Here is a 27,992-nt window from a genome sequence, read left to right on the forward strand (position 1 = left end):
ATGGGACTCACCCAGGGAACTTTTAAAAAGTACTGTTACATAAGTTTCACTCTCAGAGACACCGAGTTCACTGGCCAGAGGTGGAGCCTAAGCATCAGTTTTATAAAAGGATGCCAGGTCATTCTCAAGTGCAGCTAGGGTTGAGATCTACTGTTCTAGAAAGATGGATGGGTTGATCAATACACTTCACAGCTATGTACTAGATCTGGCCTTGGACACCGTCCTCATGCATTTAAACAGGAGTGAAAGAAGTCAGCATAAGATGCATGAAAAGGGATGGAATTTAAGGGAATTAGCACTTCATGGCTTTTATCCTCTCCAGGAAGTTAAAGGTAAAATCTTCTACTGAGAGTGAGGCTAGAAGGACATTTAAGAAAGGGACAAGAGTCTGGATTATTTACCCCAACAACTGGGAGACACAGTTGACACAGAGACATTTTCTGGAAGATTTGAGGACCCAGATGAAGTAAGAAACCTTGAATTTGTAGCAGCACTGATTTGTATCTATGTTTGATTTTCTGTCATAGATGGAGAGAAGTGTGTATGTCTTATCATACCAACAAAATGTGAATTATTCTCATTTTTGTTTGAATCTCTGAGCCTATGATGTGACGTTGCTAATGCTAATCTGTACAGACTCAGTAAGTGGCATAAAAAGGCCTAGAATCCAGTGCTAGTCCCAGCTCACCACCTAAATTCCCACTGTGGAATTTAGCTCTGACATGCATTGCCTCTTCTGGGCTTCATACATCTTTAAATCACTTGTGACTGAGATGAGGCTTTTAGTTAAACAACTGAATTTGCTATCACTTTGATTCCTTGTTATAAGACATCCCCATTCTAACACGCCTTTCATCATGTAAATGTCAGGGCTGGGCAACTGGTGTGTTGAGTATCACTGGAGAGATGAAAATCATTTAGGAAAAGAGTCTAATGTTTTCTTTCCTAAAGTGTCCTTAAGAGGTAAATATAAGCAGATTTAATGTTCCTGAAAGTCATCCTGAGTCAGACACAGTGTGCTAGGAATGTTCCTATTTGCCTTTCTTTCAAGGACAAGGAAAAACTCCTACAGTGATTTTAAAAAGGGTTGGGGGGTGGGGAGGGCCGACAATAATGTTTCCAGACAAGATCTAAATTAAAAGGCTTAAGATGCTGAAAATCAAGCAACACACATCAACTAAGAATTTACAGATCTTTCTGCAAAGACAACACAATACAATAGGTATGGGTATAGAAAGTTGGCCAACAATTCATGGTCATAGAAAATACATGTGCAATGACCAGAATCATAGAATTACATCAGTAATACACTATTTTCAATTCTTCCTTCCACACATGAGGAGACTGAGTCCTAGGAAAGGAAGACCTTGTCCAAGGTAGTTTATTCATCAACAAAAAATACACTGGGTACCAATTTTACCTACTGACACCACGAGGTGGTGAGAAAGTGAACGACATGAGGGTCTCTATAAGTTCAGAGAGCAGGTATTATGAGAGGCCTCCGCACAGTTCAGTGTTCTTTCTGCTACAGTGCAAAGCAGGAACTAGTCACAAGAAAGCGAGGCACAAAGACACTTCCCTCAGCTCCCATCAAGAACAGCTATGGAGGTAGGATCCATTGTAGATGTTCACTAAATACATGCTGAGTAAAGAAAAAAGTCTAAAAAAGGAAAGGAGTGTGGTAAATACACACTAAGATGGATCTGGGTGGGCACGGGTGTGAAATTCTAAGTGAGAAATAAGGACAAAATGACTCAGAAACAGAAAGAGGAACTATGATTTTGCTGGCTAGACAACAGATTGGCTCAGCTGGAGTAGAGAGACTTTGGGTTAAGAAATGACACAAAGTGAGAGGGAAAAATAGAATGTGGCCAGACCTACGTAAATCCTTGAGGCTGTGATCTTTTCACTCTACTCCACAAGCAAAAGAAATGCATGAGGGTGTTACACAGGTGAAAGCCACGATGAAAGAAGGACTTGAGGAGGGCTGCTATGGTCATGTGGAGGACAGACTGCGTTCAGGACAGGGAGGTGAGAGACCAGCAAGGGAGCCGTTGAGCCAGTGCTGGTGAGCTGAGGAGAGTCTGGAAGGGCTGAGGAGGGTGAGGGAAATAAGGAGCTACTTGAGAGAAATTCACAAGGAAGAAGATGTGGTGCTTAAAAAAAAGGTGTGGGGGTTGGGAGGGAGGAAGTAAAGGAAAGAGAGGTAGAAAGGTCTTTTGGAAAATCCAGGCCTGGGGCAGTGAAGAAAGATGGTGTCGCTGACAGAAATGATACTATGGAAGGAAAAAATCTGAAGTTGGTTTTAGACACATTGAATTTAGGTGTATCCTAAGATCCAAATGGAAGTACTCAGAGAGGGGAGAGAGATTAGAACTAATCCTAGAAAACGGGGGAAAGTCTTAAGGGCTCTAGATGTGGGAGTTCATATATTTGGAGCCGATAACTGAAGTCACAGAAACAAGTATCTTGGTTAGGCCAGTTAGCAAATACATCAAGTTTTTTCTTGTTTTAGATTGAATTTAAGTAGTCTTTTAGAGTTGCCTACTTTGTAAAAATAAAAACAAGGCAAACAAAAAAATACAGTCAAAGAAGGAGGATACAAACCCAACTAATCAGCAGTTTTTTATGAACTTCGGGCTTGAGGTCTTTCCTTGAATGAACTAAAGAACACTCACAGTGGGAAATTACTATTTAGCACTATCTAGCATATTAACGATCTTACTTTTGAAAAATAATAAAATAAATCTGTCTTTTTCATACCCTCTCCTATCTAATTATAGTAGGAAGCAGATGCCTTTGGAATGGAATGACTTAGGTAATTTTTTTTAAAGCCTGTAAGTATCATCACTTATGTTTTCTAATATACTGCTGAGAGCAGTTAGGATCTGGACATTTTAAAATGAGTAAAATATTGAGAAAGAAGTATTGTTTGTAAAATAGAGACTATCCTTAAGTGAGTTATATTTATTCTTCATTTCATTAAGATTTAAATAAGTCACCATTAGAGTGTTTTGGGGGGTCTCTTTCCCCAAAAAATCTTCTGAAAGATCTTTAGTCTAGTGCTATGTTCTGCTTAATATTCCATTTACATTTGTGAAGGTTCTACTGTTTTGCTCTCCTATCCCACCTACAGTGACCAAGGCTCATTCCTTTTAATTCTCAGTTCTACTCATTTTTTATAGATTATTTAATACTGCATAAAAAGGCAATTAGGCCACAAACCAGTGCACTCTAAACAGCATAGGAATGATCCAAAAAATACAAAATGAAGTTAATGCAACATAAAAATGACTGTGCAGCATACAAAGAAATCAGATTACTGGTAAATACTTTAGTGTCATGAGGAGTCACTGCAAAGTCATTCAGCAAACTTAATATCCTCAGTGTCTCCCACACTGCATGATTTTAACCAGACTATTCTCAAATATGTTTTAAAATATTGTTTTAAAAAGAAAGAACCTCAAGTTTAAGTGCATGTCCTATGAGCTCTTTGTGTTACACAACAACTAAACCTTAGTCAATTTTACCTATACACCAGGATGGACAGTGTTTCACCAAAACATAGGAATTCTGAATTAGAAGAATTAGAAGAAAAACCTGAAGAATCCCCCCATGCTTTTGCCTTCATTTCGGCTTACTTCTTCCTGCTATGCCTCAGTTGGCCCGCCTGATGCTGTGTCCTTCTCAGTTCTCCTCATTATCAAAGAACTCAGCATACTGTTTTCAGACGGAGCCTTTCATGCAACAGTGGCTTGAAGTGATCTCCTACTAATTTTTGGAACTTGTACTAATAAGGATATAGCAGGTTATGCTATAGTAACAAATTGACCCCAAAATTGCAGAGGATTAACACAACAAAATGTATGTCTTTCTCATTCTTTATGTCTAGAATTGGTAAGCCCAGAGTCTGCTCCACGAAGTCACTCAGGGTTTTGGAGGCTCCCCTATAAAGTGACACTGCCATTTCAAAAAAAAGTGGCTCCAGCATATGCTGTGGAAAGGAAGATAGAACATGAAGAACTCTCACCCTCATTTTCACTTCTACTCACCTGGCAAAGTTGTCTAGGAAACCCAGGAGGAGAAAAAGACATGCTGAACTCTAAGAACTGTCTTTATATCCTGAGAAGTTACCCCTCCTTGAGGCAGCATGGTGAGCTCAGAGGATCACTAGACTTGGCAGCAAAAAACTGTCTAATTTTGGACAAGACACTTGGCTTTCCTTGGCCTTAAGCTGCAAAATGAGGCATTTAGATGAGACTGTGGGAAGAGGAACATTAGGATGTTAGAAACTTGTCCTGTCACACAAGGCTCAAGGCTTTAGATGGTGAGTTTTGCCATTTTGTAAGAATTTTCTTACAATAATAAACAAAAGAGGTCTAAAACTAAAATAGAATTACACATTAAATCCAAAAGGGCCAAAAAACTTAAAACTCTCCTCCCTCCCTCCTTCACTGTCAGGAGCAACTTCTACTCAGCAAAATTGCCTTGAATGGTGGGACAAACATATAACAGCTTTCCTTTCCTGTTACGTTGGAATTCCTCTGTTAAACAAGGATACTTCCAGAGGTTGGACCCAGTTGGAGTCCTCAGAAATTTTTTTTAAAAAAGTAAATAATGTCTTTTCCTCATTCTATATATTATATACTACCCAATATCATAAAATACCAGGAACTCACAATGACAAGATGATTTTCTAGAACTCTCAGAATAAAAAGGAAGGGACTCCATTATACTATTTCCCTTGGTAAGGTTTCTACTCTCCCCACTATGCCTGCTGCCATTATACAGATATGGGTAAAGTACTGTATTAGAAAATTATTGGAATTGATAGGAAAGACCTAGAAAATTGTTTTAATTTGGGGTTTTATAAAATATTTGAGAATACATCTTTCTCTGAGGCATAATCAGCTAGGTCTGTGCTTGATTCTCATGATAAGGGGAAAGCCTTGTGTCCAATGAAATCAATTTTGTCATGCAAATGATTTCTGCCTTAATTTGAATTATACCAGGACCACAGGAGCCATGGCTACTAGGGGGAAATATAATTGGTAAACTATTAAAATTATAAAGATGTACACTATGTCTGGATTGGGGGTAATACCGTAGCTCCAATCTTAAATCCATGTAAGAATCAGAGACCAATATAAGGTTTGGCCTGAAATTTAATGCCATGTAACCAGACATTGCACAAGCAAACTGAAGGATGTGATGATTTGCCTGTATAAAGTTCTAAGATTCAGTCCCCACAGTGATCCATGAAGAAGCTCACTGACTGTAGTACATCTGTGTTTTATAGGAAACAGAACAGATTCAATGTTATATTTTCTATGATTTCTATCAGACTCAAACTCGTAAATCTCAATAAAGCCATCTGTGTTCATGAATTAGCTAAGAAATGGCAGATACAGATCCCACAGAGAAGAAATTATTTATTGAATAAACCTTCTAAAATTTCATTTCATGTTATTAATACTGAAATTATCTCCTTATAAAATAATTAATCAAATAAACCAAAAGTCGGGGAGGTAATACAAGGAAGCAAAAAATCATTATATTTCAGAATCTTCAAAAAGAGGGGAGTGAACTTTGGGAATGAAGGAGTAAGGATGAGGGCAGACTCTTTCCCAAGAAAAACAACAATTTAACAGGAGCAAATTATTTTTTTAAAAATCATTAATCATTCATATTCTCTGAAAATTGCCCTAAATGCATATAACAAATGGAGAAACATTCATTCAAGAAAATCCACTAAATCTCAGTAAGAAGACTGAGAGTTTGGCATTTGATCCATAACCCAGTCCATTACACCCATTCCCCAGCTCCCAGAAAACTCTATCCCAGGCTTGTGCAGCCAAGAAGACAAGAGCTCCCTCTCCCTACAGCTCCCAGTTTGAAATCACAACTTCACAACAGGAAAAGTAGGCTTCTGCATTGCTTGTCTCACCCTCCTGCAAGGCCCACATTACAGGTGAGACCAAAAGGACTAGATCTGTATTTCCCCACCCAGCTACAACTTGTAGTGTAGAAGCCTTATCCCCAGTGCTATAGGCTGAGAATACTGGGCCCTGATCACCTCTGTCCCCGCTCACTCATAGGATGGAAGTTCCGCACTGAGAGTGGCAATGTGAAAAGAGGCAAAACTGACAGAATTGTAGGGAAAAATAGGCAATTCAACAATAATAGTTGAAGACTTTAATACCTCAATAACAGGTAGACCAACCCGGCAGAAGATCAACAGGAAGTAAAAGACTTAGATAATTCTATAAACCAAATAGAACTAACAAATCTCTCTAGAAAACTCCACTAAACAATAGGATACATATTCTTCTCAAGCACACACAGCATCCTTCAGAGTAGACAAAGTACTAAGCCATAAAACAAACCTTTAGATTGATTAATCTAAAATAATTGAAATAATAGAATATACATTTTCAGACCACATGGGAATTAAATCAGAAATCAATAACTGAAAGAAATTTGAGAAGTTGACAAATATCTAGAAGTTAAACATACTAATAGCCAATTGGCAAAAAAAGAAGTCATAAGGGATATTAGAAAATATGAATAAATAAATGAAAATGAAACAAAACAAAGTTTATGGGATGCAACTAAATCAATGCTCAGAGTTAAACTTACACTGGTAAATGCCTACATTAACAAAGAAGAAATATCTCAATGAATAACCTCATGTTCCATCCTAAGAAACTAGAAAAATAAGAGTAAACCAAACATAAACCAAGCAGAAGGAAAGAAATAATGACTAGAGCAGAAATAAATGAAATAGAGAATAAAAATACATTGTACTAGAGGTGCTAATCATAGTAGTTAGCCAGCAGAAAGAAATAAAAGACATCTAGATCAAAAAGGAAGAGATGAAACTATCTCTATTCATATATGACATGATCTTGTACATAGAAAATACTCAGGACTCAACTGAAATATTATTAGAACTAATAAACAAGTTCAGCAAAGTTCTGAGGTAAATGATAAATTACAAAAATCTGATGAATTTTTATACACCAGCAATAAAAAATCCAAAAATAAGATTAAGAAACCAATTTCATTTATAATGGCATCAAAGAGAAAAAGAAAAATTCTTAGATATGCATTCTACAAGAGAAGGGCAAAACATACCTTAAAACTATAAAACATCATTAAAAGAAATTGAAGAAGGTCTAAATAAATGAAAAGACAGCTCATGTTCATGGATCAGAAAACAAAATACTGCCGTCAATACTTCTCAAATTGATTTCAAGTTTCAATGCAATCATATTAAAATTCCAGCTGGCTTTTTTTTTTTTTTTTTGCAGAAATTGATAGACTGATCTTAAAATTCACATGTAAATACAAGAAACCCAAAAGAGCTAAAACAATCTTGGAAAAATAAGAACACAGTTGAAGCACTCACACTTTTTTATTTCAAAACTTAACTACAGAGTTCCAGTATTAACACAAACATGTCACGCCCAGGAAGATAGACATGTAGATCAATGAAGCAGAATTGAGAGTAAAAAAATAAACCCTTACATTATGGTCAACTGATTTTGCACAAGGATGCCAAGATAACTGAATGGAGAAAGAATAGTCTTCTCAATAAGTGGTACTGGAAGAACAGGATAGCCACATGCAAAAGAATGTAATTAGGCTCCTTCCTCACATTATATACAAAAGTTAACTAAAAATGGATCACAGATCTAAATGTAAGACCTAAAATTATAAATTCTTAGAAGAAAACAAGGAATTACTACTTTGGGCTAGGTAATGTATTCTTAGATATGACATCAAAAACACAAGTGACAAAAAGAAAAAAAAGACAGATTATATCAAAATTTAAAACTTTTAAGCTGCAAATAATAACAAGAAAGTGCAATGAGAACCCAATGAATAGGAGAAAACATTCACAAAGAATATATCTGATAAAAGATTTATATTCAGAATATATAAAATGCAATTTAATAATAAAAAGACAACTCAATTTAAAAACGGGGAAAGGATCTGAATGGACATTTTGCTAAAAAAGATATACAAATAGTCAATAAACTTATGAAAAAATGTTCAAATCAGTCACCATCAGAGAAATGTAAATCAAAACCACAACGAGATACCACTTCACTTTACTAGGATGGCTATAATAAAAAAGAAAGACAATATTAAGCATTGGTAAATATGTAGAGAAATTGGCAACCTCATATGTTGGTAGGAATGTAAAATGATGTAGTCACAGTGGTAAACAATTTAGCAGTTCTTTAAATGGTTAAACACAGAATTACCATTCCACTCCCAGGTATCAATGCAAGAGAAATGAAAACATATGGCATATGTTCCTACAAAAACTTGTACATGAATGTTCATAGCAGTATCACTCACACAAACCAAAAAGTGTCCATCAACAAAGGAATGGATAAAAATGAGTTATATTCATACAATGGAGTATTATTCAGTCATAAAAGGAGATAAAAAAACTGACACATGCTACAACATAAATGAAACTTGAAAACATGTTAAGGGAAAGAAGCCAGGTTACAGAAGGCCTCATATTGTATGATTCCATTTATATGAAATATCCAGAATAGACAAATCTATAGAGACTGAAACTAAATTAGTGGTTGCCTAGAGTAGGGGAAGTGGGAAAATGGGAGAAATGGGGAGTGACTGGTAATGGATAAGGGTTCCTTTTGGGGGGATGAAAGTGTTCTAAAATCTAAAATCATATTGTGTGATGGATGTATAACCCTGTGGATATACTAAAAAACATTGAATTTTACACTTTAAATGGATGAATGGTATAGCATGTGAATTATATCTCAATAAAGCTGTTTAAAAAATTTTAAGTATAAAATCACACACATTTACAGGCTGCACTCACTCTGAAAACAAATATCTTTTCTCATTTCTGTGTTTCCAGAGCTTGAATCCTGGGACAGGGACAGTCCTGAACCAGAGAGACTAGTTGCAGAAGAGGATATTATTCAACATTTAGGAACTGATTCACAACATTTAGGAACTGACTCACACAACTTCAAAGAAATAAGTTTATTTACCATCACTGTGGACAAAAGAAACAACCCCCCCCCCACACACACACACAAACCAACAGAGCAAAACACATATTTCTGAAGAAATTTCCCTGGTTACAGTTTTATTGTGGAAGAATCTCAGTCTATTTTATATAGCTCTTTTTCATCAGCCAAGGAGATATTAAGAGTGGGATCTTAACAGCACTAACTCAAAGGATTGCTTTGTTGTGCTGGAACACAATTACCTGATGAACGCTTGTGTTCTCCCTCCGGGGAGTGGGATGAGTTGAAGAATTTGGGGCAAGAGAAAACGGATAAGGAGTGTCAGTACTGAGTAAGTGTCTCAGTACTCGTGATGTATTCTTAGCGTAACCTGTTTCAATTTGCCCAGAGACAATTCTCTAGCAATGTGAGAGTAAAACATGAGGGCATAGTTGAGCAAAACAAATCCAGCTTCTTCTTCCGAGGACTCAAAGGCCCAGAGACTGAGCTGAGCTCAGTGTAGAATCTCAGAAGATGTAGTTGGTCATGGAGTTGAGGCATTTGAGGAGCTGGATGACAGGGGAAGGATCTGAAGTAGGGTTGCCAGATTAAAAAAAACCACAAACAGGACACCCAGTTAAATCTGAATTTCAGATAAACAACAAACATTCTTTTTTAGTTTAAGGATGCCCCAAATTTTGCATGGACATGTTTTTATTTGCTAATTTGGTATCTTTATTTGTATTATGTTTGCTAAATATGGCAACTCTAATCCAAGTGACCAAGTTGATTAGTGAAATATCTGGACAATCAGTTGGCAATTGCAAAGCCTGGGAAGAGAGGGAGAAGCTCCAAGAGATGAAGATTGGGATAGTAGGCGAGGAAGGCTTGGGGCAAATGTTGGAAGAGCCTACAGCAGCAGTTTTTTTTAGAGGACTTTGCAGCTCAATTTTGTAGCCTCGAGTAAAGAAATCATTAAAAATACATAGCCACTGTGGGCATAATATAGGGTGATTTGAATTCTTTATATTTCATTTCTCACGATGTAAACATTTAAGAACTTCCCTGAGCCATGTGAAGATTATTCCCAGGCTAACATATGACCCTGGGTAATGGCTTCAAGAACCTGTTCCCTTCAGGGACACCCAAATGATGACACTTTGTGACTGGACCTCTCAAAAACATAAGGTCGTAGATTGTCACCCCTGATGACCCTGAGACATCTCTAATGGAGCCACCCTGTGAAATCTTCCTCAAAGAAATAGAAGAGAAATGGTACTTCCATGACAACTGAAGGTCTCAGAAACACAGGGGAATGAGAAAAGGCAAAGCTAATGTCCACATATACATGGAAGGCAATTAGTCCCCGAGAACTCAGAAATAAGGGTGGGTGTCCTCAGAGTTAAACTAGCAAAACCTACCCTAAAGAGCGTGATTTGTCACTTGGGGAGTAAACCAAGCGATGACTTATAATGTGTAACTAAGGCATTAGAGAGCAACCAAAAAATGCAATCAACATGACGTGCGGGTGACCTCAAGGAGGTAGACATGGAATGTGAGGGTGATTTAGTTCTGTGACTATAACAGAATTCATCAAATGTGCAAGCCTGGGTAAATAAATTCAGAAGGAAAAGCTGGTAGTGTCTGTCACAGCAATGTCCTACAAGTACAGATCTTGGCTAAGCAGGACAGAAGCATTATCTTTCGTTTGGCTAGTAAACTCTCCATGAGCCTTTCCAATAAGGTGAATATGTGCTGGTCAGGCCGACCTGAGCATTCAGGTCACTGTAAATCAATAGCCCTACATTCTGGCTTGTGTACCTTAGCCTCTGTGAGTTTAGTTAAACGTGAGTCCACCCCTGAGAGGCAGATCCACTCTCATCACATTAATAAACCAATCAGGTTTCACAGTCTAAAACACTGAAGACCAGCTTCTGAGCTGTGGTGAATGTCCCAAGGAAAGCCTTTGGTGACCTGTCCAGACAGCCAGCCTTCCTGGGCAATGCCTCAGAGTTCATTGCTTACCTCCTTCAAACAGAAATGCACAGTGTTCCTAGGTTAAAAGAAATCCTTTAAACTCACATAATATGGTCTTCCCATCACATTGCTTAATTCTCCTCCATTCCTGGCCAGCAACCAGGTAATGTACATGGTAGATTACCTTGTAGTTCTGAATCTATTAATAGAGTTAACATTCCTGTGCTCTGACTGCTCTATTAGCCCAGCTGAAACGGACATTATCAATTATCCATAGCCTCATCTCTGTTTCATTTGTAAATGCTCACGACCCAAACTGTAATTTTTTGGATTAATTAAGTGAACCACTTCTTCCCACATACCTTACACTACATAAAAGTTTCTGTTAGGTTGAGGCAGATCTCTTAACTATGAATGGCTCTTGTCAGAAACTATAGAATTGCAACAGCAGGACAATGGGGAGCAGTTAGAGAAGTATCTTTGATTTTAGAGGCTTAAGTTCCTTAGTTATTGCAGGCAGACACTGAGCCATAAATAAGGTATGGGGATGCTTTAGGTGAAAGAACAAATTCCTATTAAATAATAGAGTGTTGCTGGCAGGGAGGTAACACATCTCTAACAGTCATTTCTAAACTCTTCTAACTCTTGATCTTCACACTTGGCCCAACCTCCGAAGACTTATAGAGGCTTTATACCTTACGTACACACTGAAAAATAAAGTTCAAGTTTACCAATAACTCAAGTCACACAGTAGTAGTAGTAGTAGTAATAATAATCACTAACATTTACTAAACATTTATAATGTGGCAGATACTCTGCTAAGTTCTTTACATCTATGTCCTGACATGTTCATACCTAAAATAATCAAGGACTGCCACCATGGATCTGTTTGGAACTCTTCAGCTCCAATCTGTAATCTCTGTCAGAACTGTTTTTTTAGCTTTATAATTTCATCCTAAAATAGTCTGATCATCTACTCTGAGAGCCAATAACCTTAGGTTCCATGGATTTAGAAGGGGAGTATGAAGAATGACAGCTTTCTCCTTCTTTTAACCTATCATCCTTCTCTAGTCAATATCTAATCAAAATCACTGCAAGCATATAAAAATACCATGACTACTCCACTCCATCGCTTTGGTAAAATTTTTTATCTCTTATTTGATTTCAATTAGTATTACATATTTCAAAACTATAAATAAGTAAAGATGGTAATATTTTTTAAAATCTATATACTCATCACCCAGAATTAATAAATGTTAACATTTGATCATATTTATTCTCATTTTTTAAAAAATATTAAAGATACAGTAGAAGCTCACTATATATTGTTTAAATTTTCTTACGTATTTCTATACTTTAAAAAATTTACATATTTCCAAACAATATGCAAAATAGTGTTTGTTTATAAAAGTAGATAATGATATTATACCTATGTATGGCTCCACAACTTTTTTTTCACTCAACATTATTTTGGGGGCTGTATCTATGCTGAGTTATATAAAGTTCATTAATCTGAAAATGTTCAACTATATGAATATGCCACTATTATATATCTATTTGTCAGTTTGATTCCTGATGGTATATTTAGGTCGCTTTCAATTTTGGGTGATTACAAGCAGAACAGTGGTGAAGATATGCAAGAATTTCTCTAATATATTGTATCTTCCTACAAGCAGAATTGCTAGGTCATTGGTATGTACATCTTCAGCTTGTTTTGTGAAGCTTAACTGAGTTAACATATTAAAGTGATTAGCAATGCTTGGCAGGGGAGAAGCAACTGTTAAACATTTAGGGTATAGTGGCTATAGATGTTTTATATTTTGATGCAAACTAACAATTTTTTTTTTTTAGCATCTTGTTTCAGAGAATTCCTTCCTTACTATGTTGTAAAGATATTTTCCCACATTTTTTGTTAAGTCTTTGAAGTTTTGTTTTCACTTTGAGATTTTTAATTCATATGGAATTTGTTGTGTGTGTGCTGTGACCCCAAATAGTAAATTTTCATTAAGGATAAGTAATTGTCTCAACACCATCTTATCCCCAACTGATTGGCAGTCCTACCTTCAACTTACTCCAAGATTCCACATACCTGTGGGTGTCTTTCTGAGCTGTCTATTCTATACCACTAGAATAAATGTTTAGGTTTTTAATCACAGCCTCAATTTCATTAATAAAATGGAGATAAAATTGTACCTATTTCATAGATTGCTGTGAGAATTAAATTAAATTAACATACCCAGAGTGCTTAGAATAGTGTCTGGTATATAGTAAGTAAAATGTACAAGCTAGCTATTGTAATGGTTAATTTTATGTATCAATTTGACTAAGCCGTGCAGGGCATGCAGACAACTGGTCAAACATTGTTGTAGACCTATATATGAGAGTGTTTTCACACAAGATTAACATATGAACTGGTAAACTGGGTAAAGCGGATTGCCCTTCCTAATGTGGGTGGCCCTCACCCAAGCAACTGAAGACCTGAATAGGCCGAAAAGGCTGCATAAGAAGGAACTTCTTCTGCCTGACTGCATGAGCTGCGTATCCATCTTTTCCTGTGCCGAGACTGGAACTTACACCATCAGCTCTCTTGTTTCTCAGGCCTTTGGATGCTGAATGGAACTACACCACTGCCTCTGCTAGGTTTCCAGCTTGCTAACTGCAAATCTTGGGACTTCTCAGCCTCCATAATTGCGTGAGCCAATTCACTGTAAAGATCCTCTTCTCCCTCACCTTTACCTTCACCACCTTCTTCTCCTTCTTCTTTTTCTTCTTCCCGCTCCCAACCCTGACTAAGTTTATTTACTTTTTGATTTTTGATAGAAGAAAGTTTCTTTCTTGTTCAAAACTTTCCTCACTTCCTTAGACCTTCACTTTTTCATATGACTTTTGGAATCAGCTTTTCAAATTCCTCAAAAGGTCCCTGAGGATTTGAATTAGAAATGCAGTGAGTTCACAGAATTGGGAGAACTGACATCTCACAAGACTGAGTCTGACCTTCATGAGCCTTTTATATCTGTCCCCCCTCTTTTTTTGTCTTCTTCTTTTTTCCAATTAAATATTTTAATTTTCCACACGATGAACTTACATAGTTTTCATAAGGTTAATTCCTAGTTACTATTTTTTTTTTTTTTACTAGAACAAAATTTTACTGTACAAATTCAGTTTCAATCTGTTACAGCATTGGGATTCTGTCAAGGTTTATATATGGATCTTGCATTCAAACTTGCTGTATTTTTTATTAGTATTAATAATTTCTTTGTATGGTACCTTCAATGTTCTGTGTACACACTGCTTAGACTGCAGTCTATAACCAGGGTTGTCTTTTTTTCAATCCTTGTATATTTTTATTATTCTTACCTTTTATATTGTTTAAGACTTACAGTAAAACTTTTATACTGGCTTCTTATTAATGTCCTAGTGTTCTGAGACACAGGAATGTATAATGGTATAAACATAAGGTTTGCCTTCACTGTCTGTAGAAACATGCTATAAGAAATACGTCTGTGGCCATTTGCCTAGTTAATTGCTCTGATCTAAAGGAATCAAGAGGGCCAAATGGTTACAGGCTGGTCTAGGTCCCTAAGGTGCCAGGAAGACTGAAGCCCTACTTCCCTAAGTATTTACATTTCAAATAATATAAGTGCCAGACCTTGAACACATCTCTAGGTCTTAAAAGCCAGAGACACCAGCCATTTATCAGGCCCTTGGAAAAAATATATTTACATTTCAAAAGGTTAGACTGAGAACCCAGGATCATTTCTATCCCCTCTCAAATAAGTAAAAATACATGTGTTTCTTCTCTTTCACAAGGCAAGGAAGTGGCTGTCTCTTTCCTCTATATAAAAAAGATTAAATTCTTTGTTCTCCAACCCTCGCCTTGGAGTGTCAGGCTACTCATGTAGGTTCGTCCACCTGGCTTTCATTGTGTTAAGACAAGGGTAAGGCCTGGAATGAAGGCGGTAGGAGAAGTTATGTGCTTATAATTTACTAAAGACAACTAATAATAAATCTATCTCTCATTTGGAATGCCTCATAGGCCATTCAGTATAAAATTAATGAACATGAATATTAAAAACTCAACACATTAGATTTTTCTAATGTTAAACATTTCTGCCTTCCTGAGACAAACCCTAATTAATGATCATATATCTAATTTTAAACATTTTTAATGATGGATGTACCAACATTATATTTTGAACTTCTGCATCAATGTTCATATGGAGACTCTTGCGATTTTATTACCTTTTTCTATCAAGTTTGGTATTATAGTTATATGAGCTTAATAACTGGGTGGGTAGTTCTAGCTTCTTTCTCTGTGACAGCTTGCACAAAATAAAAATCATCTGTCCCTTGAAGGATTATTTAATATATTCTGTAATACCACCTGGGCCTGGTGTCTTGATGGGGGAAGGGAAAGGGCAACTGGTTCAAAATCTTTAGTGCTTTATAGTTTATTTCTTCTCAAGTCAATTTTTATCATTTATAATTTCCAAAGAATTGTACACTTCATTTATGCTTTTAAAATTAAGTTATATAGTAGGGTCCTAAGACTGATATTAATTATCCTTTGTAGACTTTCAACTTTAGTACACAAGCATCTTCCCGGCTTTGCATTAATTTTTGTATCTGGGACCGTCCCCTTTTTGCTTTTAAGCTCAGACTTACTGATTGATTGATTATATTTTATCCAGTATGAATGATATTTCTTATATTAGCTTACTCTTTCATATTGACCAGAAAACTGCACTTCATTTTTCTCTCTCAGTGACTGTTTTTACCCTTTCCTAAGCTCTTTATTACAATTTTTGATGCATTAATGTCAGGATATACTTTTGTAAGTACTATCAAATACAATCCAGCACTTTTTCATCTGTATTTTTGGGGGTTGTTATACTGTAGCCAAATTACCAGGACTATCTGATGACATCAAATTGTGAGGCAAAAAACGTTTATAAACATGTATTTATTTAGTGTATTTTGTCATAAAGCTAGACTAATTTTCCACTAACAGATGGTGTCTAAGATTGCAGACATTCCACAATTCCTTAGTCAAAGGAAAGAGGAAGGAAACTGACATTTATATTTGCTAGAAATTAAATAATTAATCAGCCACATGAAAAATACAGAGAAATGAACAATATATATCAGGCTGCTCTCATTCTGCTCTAAAAACTTTGGCCTCAGCTACAGAGTTCATCTGAACTTTTACTATACACAGCAAAATTTAAAACTTCTAATTGTCTCCTTAATGCAGTCACCATTATATTTCAGCCTGCTCCCAACATGACAGTCTTCAACCAAGTCAAACAAAATGTCTTACCCAGACCAGCTGATGAGCACATTTTAACATGGTCCTTCTGCTTTGGCCCCTCCTTGCCATTAGTCAAACTCCTTGAATTTTGAGCAATCATCCAAATGTTGTTGATAGATAAAATGTAAGTCTCATTTCCCTACTGAATTAATTACTATCTTATTTTTCAAGACTGCCATATGGTCTATAATAATATTCACATATAAGGATGAATAGAATCTTACATCTAATAATTACTCTTAACATTTTTTTGGAAGAGGATATTTAGGCCAAGAAAGGTTAAATAACTTGCACTAGGAAAAATACATGTAGATAATGTTAGAGCAGGCCTTGAGCTTAATTCTACTTACTCCTAGTCCTGTGCTTTTTCCACTGTTTCATGTTTTCCCTTCTTTCCTTTTTCCCTTTTTTAACTTCAGCATCCTGAATCACCTAGAAAATAGTACAAGATGCTCATGAGAATTAAGAGCCATACTTATTTGTCATAAACCACCAATCTTTCTAAAAAACTGAAATAAAGGCTTATATTGCAGCATTCAATTAAAGTAGTACAAACAGCCTGTCTAGACTAGTAGATTTATGGTTCCTTATAATTTTCTGTTGTAAACAAGTGAGTTAAAATGATTGCTGCTAAATAATGCACAGACATGTTACAAAAACAAAAACAAAAACCCCTTAAATTCAATAAAATTACACCTATTACAAAATCAATTCCAAAAAGAGTCATTTTAAGGATAACCTGAAATCTCAGAAATTATGGTTAGTATGGTAAGGAGAAGGGGGTCAGATACCTAACATTATTTTAGTGCCTATCTTGAATGGTAATGGAGATAGAGATAGGAGAATGGTAAGCACTGTCCATCATTTATCTCAATTAACCTTTAAACAAAAGGGAATTGCTAGAACTTCACTAATTAGTTATTTTGACTTAATCTTTAAAACATCAGCACATATTCTTAAATATAAGCAAGCATTCTTAACCTTGTAGCCAAGGCAAATTTGATAAAAAATGTCACAGCATAGGGCCATACTATAATAATATTCTAAAGAATAACTCATACTGGGCATTACAAACTTTTCTCAATAATTCTGAAAAAATGGCACATAGTTCGCTCGTGATTGTAGAATTTGAAATTAAAAAATCTTTCAGTTCCACTTTTATTTCTATAGATATTTTTATGATATTTTGACCTGGCTCAGTTGCTTTATTTGCACTTGAAGAATTTATCAACATTGTTACCAGTCTGGTAACGTATGGGGGTTTTGCCAGTTATGTTATCACTTCTGAATTCCTCACCAATCAAAGCATTTCCAAAGGCTCTTGGGCAGTGCTGATCATTTACAGCATTTATTTATCAGCTAGGCATTATTTTTAGAAAACTATGCTACTCTGAGTCTTTTGTAGTAAACATGAGCTCTGCACCTTTCACAATCCACAGGAACAAACTGAAACATCGAAGTAACTTAGAATGCTATAGATATAAGGACAGAAAAGAGGAAGTGAGCAATGTGATCTGGTGGAAGAACACTGGACTGAAATCTATTAGACCATGTCTACGACCTAACTATCATTGAAAACCAAATGAAATAGAGATTAAAAAAATAATAGAAAAGATCAATGAAACTAAAAGCCAGTTTTGAAAAGATAAATAAAATTGATAAACCTTTAGCCAGACTGACCAAGAAAAAAAGAGAGAGGGCCCAAATCAGTAAAATCAGAAATGAAAACAGAGAAGTTACAACCAACACAAGAGAAATACAAAGGATCGTAAAAGACTACTATGAGCAACTATATGCCAACAAAATGGACAACCTAGAGGAAATGGACAAATTCTTATAGACTGTGGTTTCTGTCTTGGGCACGGTCTTTTTGCCTCCTCCCTCTCGCTCATATCACTTTGGGAAAAGCAAGTTCCCAGGTTGTGATCAACCCTGTGGAGATGCACACATGAAACCAAAGCCTCCAGCCAACAGCCAGCAAGGAAGTGAGGCATGCCAATATCCACTGCAGTGATCACGCACACAGACTCACCAGCTCCAGTTGAGTGATGAGAACCACAGCCCCAGCCAACAGCTTCCCTAAAACTTTGTGAGAGAACCTGAGCCAGAACCATCTGGTTCAGCCATGGCCAGATTTCTGCCCCTCAGAAACTGTGAGATAATAAATGTTTATTGTTTCAAATTGCTAAATTTGGGGGGCAATTTGTTACACAGCAATGGATAACTAAAACAGTTCCTTAAGTCTATGTTCTTTCAGATGAATTGTCTTGGAGGAATCTCAACAAACCTACAGATGCTACTGTTTTTGCTTTCAGTCTCCAAGGGCTAAACCACTTCCATACTCCCTCTTTTTTTTTTTTTTTTTCCTAACATCTTTATTGGAGTATAATTGCTTTACAATGGTGTGCTAGTTTCTGCTTTATAACAAAGCGAATCAGTTATACATATACATATGTTCCCATATCTCTTCCCTCTTGCATCTCCCTCCCTCCCACTCTCCCTATCCCACACCTCTAGGTGGTCACAAAGCACAGAGCTGATCTCCCTGTGCTATGCGGTTGCCTACCACTGGCTATCTATTTTACGTTTGGTAGTGTATATATGTCCATGTCACTCTCTCACTTTGTCACATCTTACCCTTCCCCCTCCCCATATCCTCAAGTCCATTCTCTAGTAGGTCTGTGTATTTATTCCTGTCTTGCCACTAGGTTCTTCATGACCTTTTTTTTTTTTTTCCTTAGATTCCATATATATGTGTTAGCATACTGTATTTGTTTTTCTCTTTCTGACTTACTTCACTCTGTATGAATGTTCATTGCAGCTCTATTTACAATAACCAGGACTTGGAAGCAACCTAAGTGTCCATCATCGGATGAATGGATAAAGAAGATGTGGCACATATATCCATTCTCCCTCTTCAACTACTACCAGAATTAGAGAAGATGGAAGGTCATAGAAAAAAAGAAAGCAGGAAAGATAATTCATTTGCCAAGTACTTCTGGTCTTAACTCAGAAAATACATCAACCCAGAACATCAAAGTACAACCAAAGTTTAATACAACCACATGATGTGACCTCCTTAACAAAATGACAAATGAAACCCTAACTCCATGACTAACCTAAATTATAGAGTGAGATAAAATGCAATGGGAAATTAACTGCTGTACTCTTGGAATTGTTAAAAGGAAGCACTTAAATTTTTCAAAAGAATAGTGTTCCATAAAACCAACAGGACCCTCCTAAAACACTAAATGAATTGAAGTGAAAAGGTAAGGTGTTTAAGAGCTTCTTATTGCAGAGAAATAAACAGAGATCAGGCTTTGGAGAGGGAAAAGGTGATTGTATCTGGAATTTTTCATCTATAGTTTCTGATAATCTTCTAAAAGCTTTGAAAGTTATTGTGCTTCCATAGAAACTATCTTCAACGTGTTTGACCGCATACATTTCAGGAGAAACTGTAACATGATTATATAGCTGTGCTTTATGTTAATTCATCTATCTTCAGTTGGACACATTCTACCGCCAGATGAAGCAAATCAGACCAAAGTGGAAGGCAATTGTTAGCATATAGTTTATGGAACTATCATTTGACCACAAAATATTACAATTTTTAAGTTATGGAAAAATATGAGCCTCTGTAGAAGTCATAAGACACACACATCAAAAAGTCTGTGTATTTCTTATTTAAAGGCTGACAAAAATGTAAAGAACATTTTACTGATTTATTTTAGCATGATTATTATCTTCATTTTCTTCCTTCCTGGTGGGGGATGGGTAGTGAATAGGAAGGATGCAAAAGGAGTGACATTTAAGGTTAGGTTAATTGTATTTCAGGGCTGCAGGAGAAACAATGTCACACATTAAAACTGCAAAGGCACCTAAGTTTAAGACAGGTTTATCTAAAATGGGCAGGATTCTGAAGATGGGTCATAACATATGCTGTTTTAAAAAGACCTCAAGTCTATTTTTCAAAAGGCCTTTATTTTGAAGGAAGAAGAAAGATAATGGAGAAGACTGTCCATGAGGGTGAGAGAGATTCTGGACCTGGAGGGATTTACCTTGAAAAAGGGTAAATATCTCTGTATGAATAGGAGCTGTTTAAACAGTATTAAGAATATTGATTAAAGGTCCATAGCTTAGGGAAGTTTTACGTTAACTTGTAGAATTTTATCTTGTAAAGATACATATCACTTCTGTTTGATGGAAAATAAATCCCCAAAAGTTATTCTTTACTAACCTCAGACAACATTAACCAGTTCTGTGTCTAAGATGCATTTATTAAATTGCCTATGAATACCTGCTTCTCAAATGCTCTTTGGACCAGTTTAACATCTTACTGATTCCCTTATTAATTAATGTGTTAAATGAAAGAAATGTTTAACATGTGTTAATTTTGTATTTAAATGAAAGTCATGACTAATGGCTAATAGCTTCTAGTAATAATAATAATATCACTGCCTTATTATAAATGTATCATCACAAGCAATTCCTTTCTTCTCAGTCATTCACATGATGCTTTCTTCATATTTAGAATGTAAAGTATTTGAGGAGCTCTGCCCATGAGTAAAATGTTTTGTAAACTAAACTTACATGGTCAACCTTACAAAGCTTTTCAAGCCCTGGGAAAAGTAGGCTCACTGTTCATAATTTATTTTGACATGAATAAATGACAAATTATTTCCAAGTGAACAAGTAGTTAAGGGATTGACCAAAAAATTAGACATGGTCTATTGCTTTGTCTGCAGCAAGGGGCAATTTGACTCTCCAGGGGATATTTGGCATCACCTGATGACATGTTTGGTTACCACAACTAGGGGGAAGGTGCTACTGGCATCTTGTGATCAGAGGCCAGAGATGCTGCTAAAGAACCTGCATTGCACAAGACAGGTCCAACAACAAAGAATTAGCCAGCTCAAAATATTAGTAGTACTAAGCTTAAGAAACACTGTCTACAGTAGAAAAATTAGTTGAGGAATTATCAGGCGAAAACAAAGGGGAAGACAATGACAGAAGAAATGTAATTTTCTCCAATAAAAAATATGTATGAGAATATATTAGCTTAAGAAATAATAATACAGAAATTACCTTTGAAACTCACTCTGTTTCAGGTAATATAACTTGTGATTCATTTCAGAATAAGTGTAGAACATTAAGAACAGCAAATTCTTTTCACTTTTCACAATAACTTTGGCCAAATGGCGAATTATACAGCAATTCAACTAAAGTAAAATTGCTCTTAGGTTTATGGGCTACGTTAACTCTCAAAAGAAATGAAATATTTCAGAGATTTAATTTCATCTTTGGTCATTAACCACATGAATTTTGGGACAAAGTATCTATTTTTCCCCTGGAAAGTATGTGTCCATGAGTATACCTGTACACTGTACATTATATTTCCTTTCAACATTCACTACTGGAATTGAGTAATTATTTCATTTACAGAATTATCTTTTTTTTTTTTACCAGGGTTTTCACTGTAAAAAGAATCCTACCAGGCTCTTCTCTTTGGACACATCAACAAAATCCTCACCCTTTCAAAAGCTATGCAGATCCCACCATATCCAACTGTAAATCTTATTCACCTTTGATACATACACCTGACTTTATAGGAATATGTTCAGAGATTCATGAGCATGTCATTTTTAAGAAAGGAAACAAAAATCGCTATGCCTAGCACAACTTAATGGGACAGAGACTCAAAATCTGTAGAAGTATAATTATAGGCAGAAACAGACCTCCAATCCTTAGGGAGAAACTTCGTGATACATATAAGTGGCAGGATATAATATTTTCCTTATGTGTCAGAAGAATATTAAAAAAAGAATTCCCGATAATTCTAGCCTAAAGGGAGAACAGTTGTTAACATGATAATATTAATCATTCTAGCCTTTTGAGGAAAATACTACTAAAACCAAAGCTTATTAAACTACCTCTCGAGAGAGCTTCACGACGGTGGAGGAGTAAGAAGTGGAGATCACCTTCCTCCCCACAAATACATCAAAAATACATCTACATGTGGAACAACTCCTACAGAACACCTACTGAACACTGGCAGAAGACCTCAGGCTTCCCAAAAGGCAAGAAACTCCCCACGTACCCGGGCAGGGCAAAAGAAAAAAGAAAAAACAGAGACAAAAGATTAGGGACAGGACCTGCACCTCTGGGAGGGAGCTGTGAAGAAGGAAATGTTTCCACACAGTAGGAAGCCCCTTCACTGGTGGGGACAGTGGTGGGGGAAGCTTCGGAGCCATGGAGGAGAGCGCAGCCACAGGGGTGCAGAGGGCAAAGTGGAGAGATTCCCTCACAGAGGATCGGTGCCGACCAGAACTCACCAGCCTCAGAGGCTTGTCTGGGAGCTGAGGCTCGGGCTTCAGAGCTCAGATCCCAGGGAGAGGACTGGGGTTGGCTGCGTGAACACAGCCTGAAGGGGGATAGTGCGCCACAGCTAGCCGGCAGGGAGTCCAGGAAAAAGTCTGGACCTGCCTAAGAGGCAAGAGACCATTGTTTAGGGGTACGTGAGGAGAGGAGATTCAGAGCACCGCCTAAACCAGACGGGCACAGGCTGGCTATAAGCACGGACCCCAGAGACGGGCATGAAATGCTAACGCTGCTGCTGCTGCAGCCACCAAGAAGCCTGTGTGCAAGTGCAGGTCACTATCCACACCTCCCCTCCTGGGGGCCTGTGCAACCCGCCACTGCCAGAGTCCCATGGTCCAGGGACAACTTCCCCAGGAGAACACACTGCGCACACCAGGCTGTGGCAATGTCACACTGGACTCTGCTGCCGTAGGCTCGCCCCGCATTCCATACCGCTCCCTCCACCCGCCTGTGTGAGCCAGAGCCCCTAATCAGCTGCTCCTTTAACCCCCTCCTGTCTGGGCGAAGAACATAGGCCAGAGGGTGACCTACAGGCAGAGGCAGGGCCAAATCCAAAGCTGAACCCCAGGATCTGTGCGAACAAAGAAGAGAAAGGGAAATTTCTCTGTGCAGCCTCAGGAGCAGCGGATTAAATCTCCACGATCAACTTGATGTGCCCTGCATCTGTGGAATACCTGAATAGACAACAAATCATCCCCAAATTGAGATGGTGGACTCTGGGAGCAACTCTAGACTTTGGGTTTGCTATATGCAACTGACAAGTTTCTGATTTTTATATTTATCTTATTATAGATTTCAGTGCTTGTTATCATTGGTGGATTTGTTTATTCATTTGGTTGCTCCGTTTCTTTTTAAATTACTTTTTAAATTTTAATAATATTTTTTATTTTTAATTTTAATAACTTTTTATTTTATTTTATTTACTGTTTCCTTTCTTTCTTTTTCTTTACTCCATTTTCTTCTGAGCTGTGTGGCTGAAAGGGTCTTGGTGCTCTGGCCGGGTGTCAGGTCTGAGCCTCTGTGGTAGGAGAGCCGAGTTAAGGACACTGGAACACCAGAGACCACCCAGCACCACGTAATATCAGTCAGTGAAAGCTCTCCAACAGATTTCCGTCTCAATGCTAAGACCCAGCTCCACTCAATGACCAGCAAGCTACAGTGCTGGACACCCCATGCCAAACTACTAGCAAGACAGGAAAACAACACTACCCATTAGCAGAGAGGTTGCATAAAATCATAATAAGTTCACAGACACCCCAACACAAACCACCAAACGCAGTCGTGACCACCAGAAAGACAAGATCCAGCCTCATCCACCAGAACACATGTACCAGTCCCCTCCACCAGGAAGCCTACACAACCCACTGAACCAAACAACCCACTGGGGGGAAACACCAAAAACAATGGGAACTACCAACCTGCAGCCTGCGAAAAGGAGACCCCAAACAAAGTAAGTTAAACAAAATAAGAAGACAGAGAAATACATAGCAGATGAAGGAGCAAAGTAAAAACCCACCAGACCAAACAAATGTAGAGGAAATAGGCAGTCTACCTGAAAAAGAATTCAGAGTAATGATAGTAAAGATGATATAAAATCTGGGAAATAGAATGGAAAAAAAATAAGGAATATTTAACAAGGACCTACAAGAACTAAGAGCAAAAAACAATGATGAACAACACAATAAATGAAATTAAAAATTCCCTAGAAGGAATCAATAGCAGAGTAATGCAGGCAGAAGAAAGGAGAAGTGACCTGGAAGATAAAATAGTGGAAATAACTATTGCAGAGAAGAATAAAGAAAAAAGAATGAAAATAATTGAGGACAGTCTCAGACACTTCTGGGACAACATTAAATGCACCAACATCTGAATTATACGGGTCCCAGAAGAAGAAGAGAAAAAGAAAGGGACTGAGAAAATATTTGAATAGATTATAGATGAAAACTTCCCTAATATGGGAAAGGAAATAGTTAATCAAGTCCAAGAAGCACAGAGAGTCCCATACAGCATAAATCCAAGGAGAAACACGCCAAGACACATATGCATCAAACTATCAAAAATTAACTACAAAGAAAAAATATTAAAAGCAGCAACAAATAACATGGAAGGGAATCCCATAAGGTTAACAGCTGATCTTTCAGCAGAAACTCTGCAAGCCAGAAGGGAGTGGCAGGACATATTTAAAGTGATGAAAGGGAAAAACCTACAACCAAGATTACTTTACCCAGCAAGGATCTCATTCAAATTTGACAGAGAAATTAAAATCTTTACAGAAAAAACAAAAGCTAAGAGAATTCAGCACCACCAAACCAGCTTTACAACAAATGCTAAAGGAACTTCTCTAGGCAGGAAACACAAGAGAAGGAAAAGACCTACAATAACAAACCCAAAACAATTAAGAAAATGGTAATAGGAACAAACATATTGATAATTACCTTAAATGTAAATGGATTAAATGCTCCAACCAAAAGACATACACTGGCTGAATGGACAAAAAAACAAGACCCATATATATGCAGTCTACAAGACACCCACTCAGACTTAGGAAAACATACAGCCTGAAAGTGAGGGGATGGAAAAAGATATTCCATGCAAAAGGAAATCAAAAGAAAGTTGGAGTGGCAATTCTTATATCAGATAAAATAGACTTTAAAATAAAGACTATTGCAAGAGACAAAGAAGGACACAGCATAATGATCAAGGGATCAATCCAAGAGAAGATATAACAATTGTAAATACTTATGCACCCTACATAGGACCACCGCAATACATGAGGCAAATGCTAACAGCCATAAAAGGGGAAATCGAAAGTAACACAATCATAGTAGGGGACTTTAACACCCCACTTTCACCAATGGACAGATCATCCAAAGTGAAAATAAACAAGGAAACACAAGCTTTAAATGACACATAAACAAGATGGACTTAATTGGTATTTATAGGATATTCCATCCAAAAACAACAGAATACACCTTCTTCTCAAGTGCTCATGGAACATTCCCCAGGATAGATCATCTCTTGGGTCACAAATCAAGCCCTGGTAAATTTAAGAACATTGAAATCATATCAAGTATCTTTTCTGACCACAACGTTATGAGACTAGATATCAATTACAGGAAAAAAAACAGTAAAAAAACCAAACACATGGATGCTAAACAATACATTACTAAATAACCAAGAGATGACTGAAGAAATCAAAGAGGAAATCAGAAAATACCTAGAAACAAATGACAATGAAAACACGATGACCCAAAACTTATGGGATGCAGCAAAAGCAGTTCTAAGAGGGAATTGTATAGCAATACAATCCTACCTCAAGAAACATGAAAAATCTCAAGTAAACAACCTAACCTTACACCTAAAGCAATTAGAGAAAGAAGAACAAAAAACCCCCAACGTTAGCAAAGGAATAGAATCATAAAAATCAGATCAGAAAAAAATGTAAACGAAATGAAGGAAACAATAGCAAAGATCAATAAAACTAAAATCTGGTTCTTTAAGAAGATCAACAAAATTGATAAACCATTAGCCAGACTCATCAAGAAAACAAAGGAGGAGACTCAAAGCAACAGAATCAGAAATGAAAAAGAAGTAACAACTGACACTGCAGAAATACAAAGGATCATGAGAGATTACTACAAGTAACTATATGCCAATAAAATGGACAACCTGGAAGAAATGGACAAATACCTAGAAAAACATAACCTTCTGAGACTGAACCAGGATGAAATAGAAAATATAAACAGACCAATCACAAGCACTGAAATTGAAACTGTGATTAAAAATTTTCCAACAAACAAAAGCCAAGGACCAGATGGATTCACAGGTGAATTCTATCAAACGTTTAAGGAAGAGATAACACCTATCCTTCTCAAATTCTTCCTAAATATAGCAGAGGGAGGAATACTCCAACACTCATTCTACGTGGCCACCATCACCCTGAGACCAAAACCAGAAAAAGATGTCACAAAGAAAAGAAAACTACAGGCCAATATCACTGATGAACATAGATGCAAAAATCCTCAACAAAATACTAGCACACAGAATCCAACAGCACATTAAAAGGATCATACTCCATGATAAAGGGGAGTTTATCACAGGAATGCAAGGATTCTTCAATATATGCAAATCAATCAATGTAACACACTATATTAACAAATTGAAGGATAAAAACCTATGATCATCTCAATAGATGCAGAAAAAGCTTTCAACAAAATTCAACACTCATTTATGATAAAAACCCTCCAGAAAGTAGGCATAGAAGGAACTTACCTGAACATAATAAAGGCCATATATGACAAACCCACAGCCAACATCGTCCTCAGTGGTGAAAAACTGAAACCATTTCCACTAAGATCAGGAACAAGACAAGGTTGCCCACTCTCACCACTATTATTCAACATAGTTTTGGAAGTTTTAGCCACAGGAATCAGAGATGAAAAAGAAATACAAGGAATCCAAATTGGAAAAGAAGAAGTAAAGCTGTCACTGTTTGCAGATGACATGATACTATACATAGAGAATCCTAAAGATACTACCAGAAAACTACTAGAGCTAATCAATGAATTTGGTAAAGTAGTAGGATACAAAATTAATGCACAGAAATCTCTTCCATTCCTATACACTAATAATGAAAAATCTGAAAAAAAATTAAGGAAACACTACCATTTACCATTGCAGCAAAAAAATACCTAGGAGACAAAAGACCTGTATGCAGAAAACTATAAGACACTGATGAAAGAAATTAAGGATGATACAAACAGATGGAGAGATATACCATGTTCTTCGATTGGAAGAATCAACATTGTGAAAATGACTATACTATCCTAAGCAATCTACAGATTCAGTGCCATTCTTATCAAACTACCAATGGTTTTTTCACAGAACTAGAGCAAAAAATTTCACAATTTGTATGGAAACACAAAAGACACCAAATAGCCAAAGCAATCTTGAGAAAGAAAAGTGGAGCTGGGGGAATCAGGCTCCAGGACGTCAGACTATACTTCAAAGCGACAGTAATCAAGACAGTATGGTACTGGCACAAAAACAGAAATATAGATCAATGGAACAGGATAGAAAGCCCAGAGATAAACCCATGCACATATGGTCACCTTAACTTTGATAAAGGAGGCAAGAATATACAATGGAGAAAAGACAGCCTCTTCAATAAGTGGTGTTGGGAAAACTGGACAGCTACATATAAAAGAAGGAAATTAGAACACTCCTTAACACCATACACAAAAATAAACTCAAAATGTATTAAAGACCTAAATGTAAGGCCAGACACTGTAAAAATCTTAGAGGAAAACATAGGCAGAACACTC

General features: G+C 36.8%; 1 long non-coding RNA gene across 1 annotated transcript in view; it reads right to left on the reverse strand.

Moving 5' to 3' along the window:
* The window catches only part of LOC309657870, an 849,451-nt gene extending 822,092 nt beyond the window's left edge, over positions 1–27,359 (reverse strand). Inside the window, exon 1 of the long non-coding RNA XR_014261937.1 lies at positions 24,737–27,359. This is a non-coding gene — a long non-coding RNA (uncharacterized lncRNA). The remainder of the gene's footprint in view (positions 1–24,736) is intronic.
* Between the last annotated feature and the right edge of the window lie 633 nt (positions 27,360–27,992).

The sequence above is a fragment of the Balaenoptera physalus genome (assembly GCF_965194825.1).
Source record: "Balaenoptera physalus genome assembly, chromosome: 3".
Classification (NCBI taxonomy): Eukaryota; Metazoa; Chordata; class Mammalia; order Artiodactyla; family Balaenopteridae; genus Balaenoptera; species Balaenoptera physalus.